At 38.1% G+C, this 18,101-nt stretch overlaps 1 protein-coding gene across 1 annotated transcript in view; it reads right to left on the bottom strand.

The window, feature by feature from the left end:
* The window catches only part of RPS6KA6 (ribosomal protein S6 kinase A6), a 241,360-nt gene extending 223,563 nt beyond the window's left edge, over positions 1-17,797 (bottom strand). The window contains exon 1 of the mRNA XM_043897083.1: positions 17,779-17,797. The gene's annotated coding sequence lies outside the window, so the exon portion shown is untranslated. The remainder of the gene's footprint in view (positions 1-17,778) is intronic.
* Between the last annotated feature and the right edge of the window lie 304 nt (positions 17,798-18,101).

Raw genomic sequence — 18,101 nt, 5'->3', positions numbered from 1 at the left:
GAGACACAGGTTCAATCCCTGGGTCAGGAAAATCCCCTTTAGGAGGGTATGGCACCCCACTCTAGTATTCTTGCCTGGAGAATCCCATGAAGAGAGGAGTCTGGCAAGTTACACTCCATAGGGTCGCAGACTCTTACATGACTGAAGCAACTTAGCATACACACACATGATTATAATCTTTATAAGAGTATTGGGGAAATGACTAGCTCTAGACCACTAAAATGAAGAGTGAGTGATGGTTTATTTATTTCTTAATTATACTACAGCAACCTAATAGTTGAATTAACCTTGAAAACAGTTTCAATGTTCTGAGTTATACTGGCTTAGCCAGTATGTTAAATGTAAAGTTACATCTAATTATCTTAAGGTTAAAAACAGATAGCTTGTTTAGTTACACTAAAGGATTTGGTGATTTAGGATAGTTGTGATCACTAAAAATGCCATTCAGTTCAAATTCTTCAGATATTTATAAAAATACAATACATCCTTTAGAAAAACTAAAAGATATCATGTAGTTTTTAAAAAGGAAGAGTGATTAAGGTACACATTTAACTTACAAATATATGTGGCAATCCCTTGGGTGGTCCTGAGATGGCGGAGGAATAGGACACGGAGACCACTTTCTCCCCCACAAATTCATCCAAAGAACATTTGAACGCTGAGCAAATTGCACAAAACAACTTCTGAATGCTGGCAGAGGACATCGGGCACTCAGAAAGGCAGCCCATTGTCTTCAAAAGGAGGTAGGACAAAATATAAAAGATAAAAAGACAGGCAAAAGAGGTAGGGACCGAGATCCATCCTGGGAAGGGAGTCTTAAAAAGGAAGTTTCCATCCGTATGTCTTCTTTGGAGAAATGTCTGTTTAATTCTTTGGCCCATTTTTTGATTGGGTCATTTATTTTTCTGGAATTGAGCTGCAGGAGTTGCTTGTATATTGTTGGGATTAATCCTTTGTCTGTTGCTTCATTTGGTATTATTTTCTCCCAATCTGAGGGCTGTCTTTTCACCTTGCTTATAGTTTCCTTTGTTGTGCAAAAGCTTTTAAGTTTCATTAGATCCCATTTGCTTATTTTTGCTTTTATTTCCAATATTCTGGGAGGTGGGTCATAGAGAATCCTGCTGTGGTTTATGTCAGAGAGTGTTTTGCCTATGTTCTCCTCTAGGAGTTTTATAGTTTCTGGTCTTACATTTAGATATTTAATCCACTTTGAGTTTATTTTTGTGTATGGTGTTAGAAAGTGTTCTAGTTTCATTCTTTTGCAAGTGGTTGACCAGTTTTCCCAGCACCACTTGTTAAAGAGGTTGTCTTTTTTCCATTGAATATCCTTGCCTCCTTTGTCGAAAATAAGGTGTCCATAGGTTCATGGATTTATCTCTGGGCTTTCTATTCTGTTCCATTGATCTATATTTCTGTCTTTGTGCCAGTAGCACACTGTCTTGATGACTGTGGCTTTGTAGTATAGTCTGAAGTCAGGCAGGTTGATTCTTCCAGTTCCATTCTTCTTTCTCAAGATTATTTTGGCTATTCGAGTTTTTTTGTATTTCCATACAAATTGTGAAATTATTTGTTCTAGTTCTGTGAAAAATACCGTTGGCAGCTTGATAGGGATTGCACTGAATCTATAGATTGCTTTGTTGGCATTTTTCCAAATATTATAATAAATAATTCTCAAATTTGTATGGAAACTTAAAAGAACTTGAATAGCCAGAGCAATCTGAGAAAGAAGAACAAAGCTCAACATATAATACTCTCTGATTTCAAACTATATTACAAAGTTACATAAATTAAAAAAAAAAAGTATGGTACTGGCACAAAAACAGATACACAGATCAATGGAACAGAATAGAGAGCCCAGAAATAAATCCACACTTACATAGTCAATTAATCTACAACAAAGAAGATAAGAATATACAATGGCAAAAAGATAGCCACTTCAGTAAATAGTGTTAGGAATATTAGACAGCTATATGCAACAGAATAAAATTGGTTTACTTTCTCACATCATGTAAAAAAAAATACACTCAAAATGGATTAAAGATTTAAATATAATACCTGAAGAAAAAAAAAAAGAAGTTTCCAAACAACAGGAAACACTCTCACTGGCAGGTCTGTGGGGAATCTTGGAATCTCAGAGGGCAAAATAACCAGGAGGAAAAATAAATAAATAAATAATTAAACCCCACAGATTATGAGCTTAACTGCAACTCCCAGTGCTCACAGCAGCCACCAGCAAATGGGGGCTGAACAGGGAGGTACCGGCTGCATTGCTTAGGGTAAGGACCTGGCCTGAATGCCCTGAGGGCAATCTAAGGGAACTAATGTGAGATAGCAACCCAAACTGTAGGATAGCCAGCCAGTGAGTCAGTTCAGTCACTCAGTCCTGTCCGACTCTTTGCTACCCCATGAACCACAGCACGCCAGGCCTCCCTGTCCATCATAAACTCCCGGAGATTACTCAAACTCATGCCCATCGAGTGGGTGATGCCATCCAGCCATCTCATCCTCTGTCATCCCCTTCTCCTCCTGCCCCCAATCCCTCCAAGCATGAAGGTCTTTTCCAATGAGTCAACTCTTCGAATGAGGTGGCCAAAGTACTGGAGTTTCAGCTTCAGCATCAGTCCTTCCAATGAATACCCAGGGCTTATCTCCTTCAGGATGGATTGGTTGGATCTCCTTGCAGTACAAGGCACGCTCAAGAATCTTCTCCAACACCACAGCTCAAAAGCATCAATTTTTCGGCGCTCAACTTTCTTCACAGCCCAACTCTCACATCCATACATGACCAATGGAAAAACAATAGCCTTGACCAACGGACTTTCTTTGGTAAAGTAATGTCTCTGCTTTTTAATATGCTATCTAGGTTGGTCATCACTTTCCTTCCAAGGAGTAAGTGTCTTTTAATTTCATGGCTGCAGTCACCATATGCAGTGATTCTGGAGCCCCAAAGAATAAAGTCTGAAACTGTTTCCATTGTCTCCCCATCTATTTCCCATGAGGTGATGGGACCAGATGCCATGATCTTAGTTTTCTGAATGTTAAGCTTTAAGCCAACTTTTTCACTCTCCTCTTTCACTTTCATCAATAGGCTTTTTAGTTCCTCTTCAATTTCTGCCATAAGGGTGGTTTCATCTGCATATCTGAGGTTATTGATATTTCTCTTGGGAATCTTGACTTCAGCTTCTGCTTCTTCCAGCCCAGTGTTTCTCATGATGTACTCTGCATATAAGTTAAATAAGCAGGGTGACAATATACAACCTTGACATACTCCTTTCCTATTTGGAACCAGTCTGTTGTTCCATGTCCAGTTCTAACTGTTGCATCCTGATCTGCATACAGGTTTCTCAAGAGGCAGGTCAGGTGGTCTGGTATTCCCATCTATTGAAGAATTTTCCGCAGTTTATTGTGATCCACACAGTCAAAGGCTTTAGCGTAGTTAGTAAAGCAGAAATAGATAGCTTTCTGGAACTCTCTTGCTTTTTCAATGATCCAGCAGATGTTGGCAATTTGATCTCTGGTTCCTCTGCCTTTTCTAAAACCAGCTTGAACATCTGGATGTTCTCAGTTCATGTATTGCTGAAGCCTGGCTTGGAGAATTTTGAGCATTACCTTACTAGCATATGAGATGAGTGCAAATGTGTGGTAGTTTGAGCATTCTTTGGGATTGCCTTTCTTGGTGATTGGAATGAAAACTGACCTTTTCCAGTCCTGTGGCCACTGCTGAGTTTTCCAAATTTGCTGGCATATTGAGTGCAACACTTTCACAGCATCATCTTTCAGGATTTGAAATAGCTCAACTGGAATTCCATCACTTAGAATTCCATCACTAAGAATTCCATCCTTAGAAAGTGATGCTTTCTAAGGCCCACTTGACTTCACATTCCAGGATGTCTGGCTCTAGGTGAGTGATCACACCATTGTGATTATCTGGGTCATGAAGATCCTTTTTGTACAGTTCTTCTATGTATTCTTGCGACCTCTTCTTAATATCTTCTGCTTCTGTTATGTCCATACCATTTCTGTCCTTTATTGAGCCCATTTTTGCACGAGATTTTCCCTTGGTATCTCTAATTTTCTTGACGAGATTTCTAGTCTTTCCCATTCTGTTGTTTTTCTCTATTTCTTTGCATATAGAAAAGAGGAAAAGAAAAAAAAAAAAAGGAAAAGAGGAAAGGAAGACTTTCTTATCTCTCCTGGCTATTCTTTGAACTCTGCATTCAAATGGGTATATCTCTCCTTTTTTCCTTTGCTTTTCACTTCTCTTCGTTTCACAGCTATTGTAAGGCCTCCTCAGACAACCATTTTGCCTTTCTGCATTTCTTTTCCTTGGGGATGGTTTTGATCCCTGTCTCCTGTACAGTGTCACAGACCTCTGACCATAGTTCATCAGGCTCTCTCTCTGTCAGATCTAGTCCCTTAAATCTATTGCTCACTTCCACTGTATATTCATAAGGGATTTGATTTAGGTCATACCTGAATGGTCTAGTGCTTTCCCCTACGTTCTTCAGTTTAAGTCTGAATTTGGCAATAAGAAGTTCATGATCTGAGCCACAGTCAGCTCCCAGTCTTGTTTTTGCTGACTGTATAGAGCTTCTCCATCTTTGGCTGCAAAGGATATAATCAATCTGATTTTGGTGTTGATCATCTGGTGATGTCCATGTGTAGAGTCTTCTCTTGTGTTTTTGAAAGAGGGTGTTTGCTATGACCAGTGTGTTCTCTTGGCAAAACTCTATTAGCCTTTGCCCTACTTCATTCCTTACTCCAAGGCCAAATCTGCCTGTTACTCCAGGATTTTCTTGACTTCCTACTTTTGCATTCCAGTCCCCTATAATGAAAAGGACATCTTTTTTGGGTGTTAGTTCTAAAAGATCTTGTAGGTCTTCATGGAACTGTTCAGCCTCAGCTTCTTCAGCGTTACTGGTTGGGGCATAGGCTTGGATTACCATGATATTGAATGGTTTGCCTTGGAAATGAACAGAGATCTTTCTGTCGTTTTTGAGATTGCATCCAAGTACTGCATTTCACACTCTTTTGTTGACCATGATGGCTACTCCATTTCTTCTAAGGGATTCCTGCCCACAGTAGTATATATAATGGTCATCTGAGTCAAATTCACCCATTCCAGTCCATTTTAGTTTGCTGATTCCTAGAATGTCGACATTCACTCTTGCCATCTCCTGTTTGACCACTTCCAATTTGCCTTGATTCATGGACCTAACATTCCAGGTTCCTATGCAATATTGCTCTTTACAGTATCGGACCTTGCTTCTATCACCAGTCACATCCACAACTGGGCATTGTTTTTGCTTTGGCTCCATCCTTTAATTCTTTCTGGAGTTATTTCTCCACTGATCTCCAATGGCATATTGGGCACCTACCGATCTGGGGAGTTCCTCTTTCAGTATTCTATCATTTTGCCTTCTCATACTGTTCATGGGGTTCTCAAGGCAAGAATACTGAAGTGGTTTGCCATTCCCTTCTCCAGTGGACCACATTCTGTCAGACCTCTCCACCCATCTTGGGTGGCCCCACACAGCATGGCTTAGTTTCATTGAGTTAGACAATATTGTTGTCCTGTGATCAGATTGGCTAGTTTTCTGTGATTATGGTTTTAGTGTGACTGCTCTCTGATGTCCTCTGGCAACACCTACCATCTTACTTGGGTTTCTCTTACCTTGGACATGGGGTTATCTCTTCACGGCTGCTCCAGCAAAGTGCAGCCCCTGCTCCTTACCTTGGATGAGGGGTATCTTCTCAAGGCCATTCCTCCTGACCTTGAACGTGGAGTAGCTTCTCTCGGCCCTCCTGCGCCCGTGCAGCAGCCGCTTCTTGGAGGTGGGGTAGCTCCTCCTGGGAAGGGCCCCTGACCTCCGTGGTGGGGTGGTTCTTCTTGCTGCCGCCCCTGACCTCGGGCGTGTGGTAGGTCTTCTCGGCCGCCGCCCCTAACCTCCGGCGTGGGGAAGCTCCTTTTGACCACCTCCCCTTACCTGGGACATAGGGAAGCTCTTCTAGGCCACCATTCTTGCGCTGTCGCTGCCTGGCACTCTCGGGCACTACCCCTGACTCCTTTGATTTTCATTTTTATAATCTACTATTACCTTACAAAAAAAAGTACCCTATATTTAAAGAAAACTTCATATATATATTTTATAATTTTTGTGACTTTGTTTTGTTTTTTTAATATTGTATTTTTGAGAGTCTAACCTCTACTCTAGATTTTTAATCTTTGCTTTTTGGTATTTATTATCAACTTTGTACTTTTAAGAACCCAATCTTCAGTACCCATTTTTACTTGGGAGTGTGATTACTGGCTTGATTGCTCTCTCCCCCTTTTGACTCTCCTTTTTCTCCACCAGGTCGCCTCTATCTCCACCCTCCCCCTTCTCATCTCTACACAATTCTGTAAATCATTTTATGTGTTCTGGGCTGTGAAGAACACTTAGGAAACTGATTACTGGCTGAAAATGTCTCTCTCCTTTTGATTCCCCCTTTTCTCTTCCTGGCCACCTCTGTCTCCTTCCTCCCTCTTCTCTTCTCTATGTAACTCGGTGAACAGCTCTGAGGGGTCCAGTCTGTGTAGAGCACATAGGGAAGTGATTACTGGCTAGCTTGCTCTCTCTCCCCTTTTGATTCCCCCTCTTATCCTCCTGGTCACGTCTATCTTCCTCCTCCCTCTTCTCTTCTCCAAGTAATTATGTGAACTTCTCTGGGTGTCCCTCACTGTGGAGAAACTTTTCATCATTAACCTACATGTTTTATCATTGTTGCTGTATATACAGAGAAGTCTTGAGGCTACTGTAACAATAAGACTGAAAGCCAGAGGCAGGAGGCTTAAGTTCAAAACTTGAGAATACCAGAGAACTCCTGACTCCAGGGAACATTAATCAATAAGAGCTCATCCAAAAGCCTCCATACCTACACTGAAACCAAGCACCACCCAAGAGCCAACAAGTCCCAGAGCAAGACATACCACGCAAATTCTCCAGCAACATAGGAACATAGGCCTGAGCTTCAATATACAGGCTGCCCAATGTCACACCAAAGCCATAAACATCTCAAAACGCGTTACTGGACACTTAATTGCACTCCAGAGAGAAGAAATCCAGCTCCACCCACCAAAACACTGACTCAAGCTTCCCTAACCAGGAAACCTTGACAAGCCACCTGACCAACCCCACCCTCAGTGAGGAACCTCCACAATAAAGAAGAATCACAAACTGCCAGAATATGGAAAGGCCACTCCAAACATAGCAACCTAAACAAGATGAAAAGGCAGAGAAATACTCAGCAGGTAAAAGAACAGGATAAATGCACACCAAACCAAACAAAAGAGGAAGAGTTAGGGAATCTACCTGATAAAGAATTCAGAATAATGATAGTGAAAATGATACAAAGTCTTGAAAACAAAATGGAGTTACAGATAAATAGCCTGGGGACAAGCATTGAGAAGATGCAAGAAATGTTTAACAAGTACCTAGAAGAAATAAAATAGAGTGAATCAATAATGAATAATGCAATAAATGAGATAAAAAACACTCTGGAGGGAACCAACAGTAGAATAACAGAGACAGAATATAGGATAAGTGAGGTAGAAGATAGAATGGTAGAAATAAATGATGCAAAGGGGAAAAAAGAAAAAAGAATTAAAAGAAACAAGGACAACCTCAGAGACCTCTGGGACAATGGTAAACACCCCAACATTCAAATCATAAGAGTCCCAGAAGAAGACATAAAAAAAGACCATGACAAAATACTTAAGTCAATAATTCTTGAAAACTTCCCTAAAATGGGGAAGGAAATAGTCACCCAAGTCCAAGAAACCCAGAGAGTCCCAAACAGCAAAAACCCAAGGTGAAACACCCCAGGACACATATTAATCAAGTTAACAAAGATCAAACACAAAGAACAAATCTTAAAAGCAGCAAGGGAAAAACAACAAATAATACACAAGGGGATTCCCATAAGGAAAACAGCTGATCTTTCAATAGAAACTCTTCAGGCCAGAAGGGAATGGCAAGACATACTTGAAGTGATGAAAGGGAAAAACCTACAATGCACATTACTGTACCCAGCAAGGATTTCATTCAAATATGAAGGAGAAATCAAAAGCTTTACAGACAAGCAAAAGCTGAGAGAATTCAGCACCCCCAAACCAGCTCTCCAAAAAATGCTAAAGGATCTTCTCTAGACAGGAAACACAGAAAGGGTGTATAAACTCGAACCCAAAACAACAAAGTAATTGGCAATGGGATCATACTTATCAATAACTACCTTAAAATGTAAATGGGTTGAATGTCCCAACCAAAAGACAAAGACTGGCTGAATGGATAAAAAAAAGACCCCTATATATGTTGTCTACAAGAGACCAACCTAAAAACAAGGGATACATACAGATTGAAAGTGAAGGGCTGGAAAAAGATATTCCATGCAAATAGAGACCAAAAGAAAGCAGGAGTAGCAATATTCATATCAGATAACATAGGCTTTAAAATAAAGGCTGTGAAAAGAGACAAAGAAGGACACTACATCATGAACAAAGGTTCAACCCATGAAGAAGATATAACAATTATAAATATATATGCACCCAACATAGGAGCCCCACAATATGTAAGGCAAATGCTAACAAGTATGAAAGGGGAAATTAACAATAACACAATAATAGTGGGAGGCTTTAATACCCCACTCACACCTATGGATAGACAAACTAAACAGAAAATTAACAAGAAAACACAAACTTTAAATGATACAATAGACCAGTTAGATGTAATTGGTATCTATAGGACATTTCACCCTAAAACAATGAATTTCACCTTTTTCTCAAGTGCACATGGAACCTTCTCCAGAATAGATCACATCCTGGGCCATAAATCTAGCCTTGGCAAATTAAAAAAATAATAATAATAATAATAATAATTCCAGGCATCTTTTCTGACCACAATGCAGTATGATTAGATGTTAATTACAGGAGAAAAACTATTAAAAATTTCAACATATGGAGGCTGAACAACACGCTGCTGAATAACCAACAAATCACAGAAGAAATCAAACGAGAAATCAAAATATGCATAGAAACGAATGAAAATGAAAACACAACAACCCAAAACCTATGGGACACTGTAAAAGCAGTTCCAAGGGAAAGGTTCATAGCAATACAGGCTTACCTCAAGAAACAAGACAAAAGTCAAATAAATAACCTAACTCTACACCTAAAGCAACTAGAAAAGGCAGAAATGAAGACCCCATAGTAAGTAGAAGGAAAGAAAACTTAAAAATTAGGGCCGAAATAAATGCAAAAGAAACAAAAGAGATCATAGCAAAAATCAACAGAACTAAAAGCTGGTTCTTTGAGAAGATAAATAAAATTGATAAACCATTAGCCAGATTCATCAAGAAAAAAAGGGAGAAGAAACAAATCAACAAAATTAGAAATTAAAATGGAGAAATCACAATGGATAACACAGAAATACAAAGGATCATAAGAGACTAGTATCAGCAACTATATGCCAATAAAATGGACAACTTGGTAGAAATACAAATTTTTAGAAAAGTACAACTTTCCAAAACTGAACCAGGAAGAAATAGAAAATCTTAACAGACCCATCACAAACACTGAAATTGAAACCGTAATCAGAAATCTTACAGCTAACAAAAGCCCAGGACCAGATGGCTTCACAACTGAATTCTACCAAAAATTGAGATAAGAGCTAACAGCTATCCTACTCAAACTCTTCCAGAAAATGGCAAAGGAAGGTAAACTTCCAAAATCATTCTATGAGGCCACCATCACCCTTATATCAAAACCAGACAAAGATGCCATTAAAAAAAAACACCAAAACTACAGGCCAATATCACTGATGAACATAGATGCAAAAATTCTTAACAAAATTCTAGCAAAAGGAATCCAGCAACATATTAAAAAGATCATACATCATGACCAAGTGGGCTTTATCCCAGGGATGCAAGTATTCTTCAATATCCGCAAGTCAATAAACGTAATACACCACATTAACAAATTGAAAGATAAAAACCATATGATCATCTCAGTAGAGGCAGAGAAAGCCTTTGACAAAATTCAACATCCATTTATGATAAAAACTCTCCAGAAAGCAAGAATAGAAGGAACATACCTCAGCATAATAAAAGCCATATATGATAAACCCACAGCAAATATTATCATCAATGGCGAAAAATTGAAAGCATTTCCCCTAAAGTCAGGAACAAGACAAGGGTGCCCACTCTCACCACTACTATTCAACATAGTTTTGGAAGCTTTGACCACAGCAATCGGAGCAGAAAAAAGAAATAAAAGAAATCCAGATTGGAAAAGAAGAAGTAAAACTCACTGTTTGCAGATGACATGATCCTCTACATAGAAAACCCTAAAGACTCCACCAGAAAATTACTAGAGCTAATCAATGAATATAGTAAAGTTGAAGGATATAAAATTAACACACAGAAATCTCTTGCATTCCTATAAACTAACAATGAGAAAACAGAAGAAGAAATTAAGGAAACAATTCCATTCACCATTGCAATGAAAAGAACAAAATACTTAGGAATATATATACCTAAAGAAACAAAAGACCTATATATAGAAAACTATAAAACACTGATGAAAGAAATCAAAGAAGACACCCCCCAGAGTAATGGAAATAAAAGCAAAAATAAACACATGGAACCTAATTAAACTTAAAAGCTTTCGCACAACGAAGAAAACTATAAGCAAGGTGAAAATTCAGCCTTCCGAATGGGAGAAAATAATAGCAAACGAAGCAACTGACAAAGAATTAATCTCAAAAATATACAAGCAGCTCATGCAGCTCAATTCCAGAAAAATAAACGAGCCAATCAAAAAATGGGCCAAAGAACTAAACAGACATTTCTCCAAAGAAGACATACAGATGGCTAACAAACACATGTTAAGATGCTCAACATCACTCATTATCAGAGAAATGCAAATCAAAATCACAATGAGGTACCATTTCATGCCAGTCAGAATGGCTGCTATCCAAAAGTCTACAAACAATAAATGCTGGAGAGGGCGTGGAGAAAAGGGAAACCTCTTATATTGGTGGGAATGCAAACTAGTACAGCCCCTATGGAGAACAGTGTGGAGATTCCTTGAAAACTTGAAATAGAACTGCCATATGACCCAGCAATCCCACTGCTGGGCATACACACCGAGGAAACCAGAATCGAAAGAGACACATGTACTGTTTGTTCATCATGTAATGTTCATCACAGCACTGTTTACAATAGCTAGGACATGGAAGCTACCTAGATGCCCAGCAGATGAATGGATAAGAAAGCTGTGGTGCATATGCACAATGGAATATTACTCAGCTATTAAAAATAATGCATTTGAATCAGCTCTAATGAGGCGGATGAAACTGGAGTCAATTATACAGAGTGAAGTAAGTCAGAAAGAAAAACACCAATACAATATATTAATGCACATATATGGAATTTAGAAAGATGGTAACAATGACCCTATTTGCGAGGCAACAAAGGAGACACAGATGTAAAGAAGAGACTTTTGGACTTTGTGGGAGAAAGCAAGGTTGCAATGATTTGAGAGAATAGCATTGAAACATGTATATTACCATATGTGAAATAGATCGCCAGTCCAGGTTCGATGCATGAGACAGGGCAATCAGGGCCAGTGATCTAGGATGACCCTGAATGATGGGATGCTGGGGAGGTGGAAGAGGGGTTCAGGATGGGGGACACATATACACCCGTGGCTGATTCATGTCAATGTATGGAAAAACCACTACAATATTTTAAAGTAATTAGCCTCCAATTAAAATAAATAAATATTTAAAAAAGTAATGGTCCCAAGATTCACCAGCAAATTAAGAGAGACTGACATGTGAAAAATATAAGGTTAAGTTTAAAATGAGACAGCACCTCACCACATTTGGTTCACTAATAATTACCTCTCAAATAAAGCTGATAAAATAATTCTATGGTTAACTCTGATCTTTTTCAAGAAATGCATTGGGGAGGAACTATAATAACAAAGCAATAAATTTTGGTCAAAAGACAAAGAATTTAGCCATTAAGTAAATCCTCTAACATAGTTCACTTGTGCATAATCCTCTAAATTGTTCACTTGTTCAATATTCAGATGTAGCCATTACACTTACTGTCTAAACTTTGTATGGTACCTCACAGTTTACTGGGATTCCCTGGTGGCTCAGAGGGTAAAGCATCTGCCTGCAATGCGGGAGACCCAGGTTCGATCCCTGGGTCAGGAAGATCCCCTGGAGAAGGAAATGGCAATCCACTCCAGTACTCTTGCCTAGAAAATTCCATGGATGAAGGAGTCTGGTGGGCTACAGTCCATGGGGTCACAAAGCGTCAGATATGACTGAGCAACTTCACTTGTTGTTGTTAATGTCACAGTTTAAAAAGCTTTTCACAAAAACCAATTATGTAATGGTGTTAGTCATTATAACCAATCATTTAATGTCGGTTTCCCATAGACTAAGTACCTTGTGCAAGGTCACAGCAACAAAGCCAGAACATAAAACCTGACCTTCAGATTCCAACTCCCTCATTCTGTTTTTCCAAAGTTATCTGTTAATAAGCATATATTTTAAAAAATTGCATGAATCAATTATGAATGTAACTTTGGTAAATGGAGAGAGAATTTCCAGGCATCAGTTTAGTAACTAGAAAGGGTTGATAAACCCTGCTTATAGACCATGTCCTAGTGACAATCTACAAGGTGACATTTATAGAGACTATTTCAAGTTATTAGGATGTTTATAGTCCAAAAGAAAATTGCTGTTAGAATATTGGCAACTGATTTCATGTTATGAAGAATTTATAACAGATTAGCAGCAAACAGAGCATCTCTTAGGAGATGGTTTCTTCCCAAGTGCTTTTATTTGGGTTCACGTTGAGGTAAATTCTTCCAGTTTCATTATTAGTAATTCAGGAGGATAAGGAGCTCTGATAACAATTCTGTCTTTTATTAATTTGTGACCATGGATGAATGACAACATATGTAAGCTTTATTTCTCTCAACTGTGAAATAGAGATTGTAATGGGGATGACTGGTTATAGCTTATATGAAAATACTTTGCATGCAATACATCATTTTTATAAAATTAATTCTTAATTTGCTAATTAGCTCATCAACTTTATAAAATTACTTCTTAGCCTGTGGATCAAAGAAGAGACACCCCCTTGTGCATTAACAGGAGTCAAGAGGGGTATAACTAAGGCACTTCCTCTCTTTGTGAATGTAGTGGCAATAAGTATATCTGATCTTAAAATAAAATGAAGTATTAGACCCTTATGATACATGTGTCTTGGCTATTAAGAACCCATGCACAAATTCTAGGAAGCCAGTAGGAAGCATATCAGTCAGGACCAATTTATATACTTGCCTTTTATTAGTTGTTTTCAGAAACCAGTCACAGAAGCTAGGTTTGCTCTCATAAGATTTTGGGATACAAATTTTGGAATAAATTAACTTCACTCCCTAGTTTTAGTTTGTGTACCATCATGTACATCTTCTGTATACACAGAGTATGCCTACCGAACAGTAAATTCTTGTTTCCAACATGTCTGACAGTTTTAAGAAACCAAAATTCCATCCTCCTCAATACCATGAAGTTATTTATATTCTTTATAGTTTAAAATGTGTTCACAAACATAACAGTTGTAAAAATGTGTCCCTTGTCTTTGTAACAAAACCAGTTCTGTGTTGGAGTACATTTGACAGTGCTGAAGCTCAGACAAACTGTTATATTAAGCTTTGATAAGAAGTAAGAAATGGATCTAAATGTAGAGGCCCTATCTTACTTAACTGAAACTACTAAAAGCAGTGGATTTATGTCAAAATATAATACACCAAATTAGAAGCTGGTCAAGAGAATGCCTCTGGGATTTTGTCTGCTTCAAATGACCAAAAGAACATATTCTCAACAGTCAATTATTGCTTAGAAATTTGCTACAGTAGCTGCTCAGAGATGATTCATAACAAGTAAATTACTTGAAATAGCCTACACAGTATCATTTACTTCCCTGCATTTTCAAAGTCTGCACATATTACATGATCCTCAAGGAAAAATGTATGTAGATAGAATACATCATCTAATCACATGGGTGGGCACATTCATGAATCACACCCCAGCTCAGTAACAATTTTTTTAAATATCTGATTGATTTGATAGTTTAGAAATCAGTTGTTTCCTTGTAGTTTCCAGTTGCAAAAGCCAATTTTGCACTGATTTAATGGATTGCTTTGGCATGGGATAAACAGAGCAATCAATGGTGATATCAGCAGCCTCTTTGTCATGCAGACCTAAAGAAGTTGGCTATAATCAATCTTAAACAAGGAGAGGCCACTGCTGCCAATATCAGCATTGAGTGCTCAGTTTCTTTGGTGCTAAAAAATCTGATAAAAAACAAAAGGAAGAAGGCTTGAGCTTTAAACATACAACTAGAAATGAATAATATGTATATTAAAAATGCTAGTGAATTGGTGCTTAAAATGAAAACGGGAGAGATTTGTATTAATAGAAAGAACATGATGGTTTATATTATAAATACCATACAGAAGGGAATTGGAATTGTCATGGGGAACTCAAAGGGAAATGTTAGAACTGCTGGCTGGGTAGGTGGAAGGAAGGAGGGCAGAACTCACCAAGTATATTTGTAGCATGGACATGAAAGACTATAAGCATTACTATTTATTCATTCAATAAATAGTCATGGAGCTACTTCACATACACTATTTCTGAAGATTTTCGAATAAGATAACAAATTCATAATTATACAGGAATGAACCAGTTTGATCTTATTTTCAATTCCTTTTCTTCCCAAGAGGCAACTTTATTACATTGTCCTGAATTTATAAAGAGTTTTTCTTTTAAGAATATTTAGCTATGTCAAATGTAAGATCACATTTCTTCTATCTCTATAAGATAGCTGGAGGAAGGTAGGTAAAGAGGGAGGAAGGGAAGATCTGATTATTTCTATAACCAGAGCAAACATATGATTTGTAACAATTCACCCAGGTAATCACAGGAAGTTGATTAAAAAGTGCAGCCTAGAATTCAACTCTGATTCCCAAGACAAGGAGAAAGAATGAAAAAATGCTCCCTGAAAGCATATTTTGAAAAAGAGAAGTGGCATTTCATCTATGATAATGTTTATTTTATTCATGAAATGCTTTTCTCAGACAAACTGAGATTCTTCAGAGTAGCTAACAAGAATAAATGAATCAGTTCAGTTCAGTCACTTGGTCATGTCCAACTCTTTGTGACCCCATGAACAGCAGCACACCAGGCCTCCCTGTCCATCACCAACTCCGGGAGTCCACCAAAACCCATGTCCATTGAGTCGGTGATGCCACCCAACCATTTATTTCATCCTCTGTCATCCCCTTCTCCTCATGCCCTCAATCTTTCCCAGCATCAGAGTCTTTTCCAATGAGTCAGTTCTTCGCATCAGCTAGCCAAAGTACTAGAGTTTCAACTTTAACATCAGTTCTTCCAATGAACACCCAGGACTGATCTCCTTTAGGATGGACTGGTTGGATCTCCTTGCAGTACAAGGCACTCTCAAGAGACTTCTCCAATGCCACAGTTCAAAAGCATCAATTCTTCGGTGCTCAGCTTTCATCACAGTCCAACTCTCACATCCATAAATGACCACTGGAAAAACCATAGCCTTGACTAGATGGACCTTTGTTGGCAAAGTAATGTCTCTGCTTTTTAATATGCTATCTAGGTTGGTCATAACTTTCCTTCCAAGGAGTAAGGCTCTTTTAATTTCATGGCTGCAATCACCATCTGCAGTGATTTTGGAGCCCAAGAAAATAAAGTCAGCCACTGTTTGCACTGTTTCCCCATTTATTTGCCATGAATTGATGGGACCGGATGCCATGATCTTAGTTTTCTGAATGTTGAGCTATAAGCCAACTTTTTCACTCTCCTCTTTCACTTTCGTCAAGAGGCTCTTTAGTTCTTCACTTTCTGCCATAAGGGTGGTGTCATCTGCATATCTGAGGTTATTGATATTTCTCCCAGCAATCTTGATTCCAGCTTGTGCTTCATCCAGCCTGGCATTTCACATGATGTACTCTGCATATAAGTTGAATAAGCAGGGTGACGATATACAGCCTTGACATACTCCTTTTCCTATTTGGAACCAGTCTGTTGTTCCTTGTCCAGTTCTAACGGTTGCTTCCTGACCTGCATACAGGTTTCTCAAGAGGCAGGTCTGGTAGTCTGATATTCCCATCTCTTTCAGAATTTTCCACAGTTCATTGCGATCCACACAGTCAAAGACTTTGGCATAGTCAGTAAAGCAGAAAGAGATTTTTTTTTTTGAACTCTCTTGCTTTTTCAATGATTCAGCAGATGTTGGCAATTCGATCTCTGAATATAATCTCAGGAAGCACTGCTTTCTTAGACTGCTAGATTAACATTACTTGATAGTACAAATCATAAAGAACTATGTGAGTTTGAACCCCAAGGCCTGAACCCTAATTCTCAGTCAGAAAAACAAATCCCAGACTAATTTTATGCACTTAGAAATGTTTGAGTGCCTCCCACATGCAAAGCACCAAATAGGAAGGTAAAAGACATTGCCCATAGCTTCACATATTCTAACTAAGAGGGATGAGACAGATACACACACACAAAGTGGATAGGTTAAATTGGGCCAAGAGAAAAGAAGCCAGTTAGTAAGCTGTTACAATACTGCAGTAATTCATGTTAAAAACAAACAAGCAAACAGCTACAAAAAAACAAAAAAAAAACTAAAGCATGAATTAGCATGGTGGCAGTAGAATTAAAAGGAGAGAAGCAGATATGAAAGATGTTTCAGAAACAGTGAACATGGCAACTAATTTTATGTGATAGATGAGACAAGGTGAAGAAGGATTCCTAAGTTCCTAGTTTTAATAACTAAGAGAATGATCATATCATTGATAGAAGTAGGTAGGTCAAGAGGAAAAGTAGATTCATAGGAGAAACAGAAGTATTTGATTTCAGGCACAGTGAATTTCTGGCAAAATTCTCTGATCTTATTCCTATCATCCTCCAAACCAGTGATCTTTAAAATTTGTGCAACCTGTCAGTAAATTTTGGATATGTGTTCCCCAAATTTGTAGGGCAATTATATTAATGTATCAATCTAATTATATACAAAAGTTACACAAAAGGCAGAAAATGTAAAAGATTGAGTCAAAAGTAACTATAGTTACACTATTTTTGTTACCATATCCCAATAGCTTGTTTTGCACAACCTATGTTGGAGACCACTTATCTAAACAATTTAGTTATACCTTATCTTTCCAGTTCAAAAAACTGAAAATAAATCTTGATTTGTCTAATCCAGGTTAATGATAAGGAATTCAGGTTATAGAAAAAAAACATACTTTGAATTTCTAAGATAAAAAATAGTAAAATACTCAACATTAATACTGCTGTCTAAATTTCAAGCTTTGCCATCAATTCAAAAAATATGGAGATTCCTGCACACTTAATTCACATGTGTATCTTGTACTAATATAACTTTACAAAATGGCAAAGTAAGATTCCCCCAAAAAGACAGTCCCCAAAGTTAGAGCAGCAGGAAAGTAAGTCCCTGTTGAACACAGTTTCTCTTTCCTTTCCTATCTTGTGAAGGAAGGATTTTAATCTTCACAACAACTTTATGCAGTACCATTCATCTGAAAAAAAAAAAAAAAAAAAGCAAAAACCCAGAAACAAGGGCTCAAAAGTATTAAATGACTTACTCAAGGGCACTTACCTAATATTTACCAGAGTCTCATATTTCAGTCCAACTTTTGACCTCAAGTTACTCTCTTTTTATGGACTACAGCTGCCTTAAGTCTTTTTGCTTCCTTTTGGCTTTTAAGTCTGCTTCAATCCACCTACCAACACACATACTTTAAATTTCCACCTGGTCTCTATCCCAAACTGTGGAAGAAGAAAGAAACAAGATTGCTTAAAATGAACAGAAAAGGTGACAGACCCATGTTTCCCTCCTTTTCTTTCCTATTAGACAAAGGTAAGGTCATGTTCTCTCAGTTTTCCAGCTTTTATTTCTGTCTATCATGCTGACTTCTGGGT

This window comes from Cervus elaphus, chromosome X (genome assembly GCF_910594005.1).
Source record: "Cervus elaphus chromosome X, mCerEla1.1, whole genome shotgun sequence".
Classification (NCBI taxonomy): Eukaryota; Metazoa; Chordata; class Mammalia; order Artiodactyla; family Cervidae; genus Cervus; species Cervus elaphus.
The sequence above is the reverse complement of the archived record's forward strand: the minus strand, read 5'-3'. Positions and strand labels throughout refer to the sequence as shown.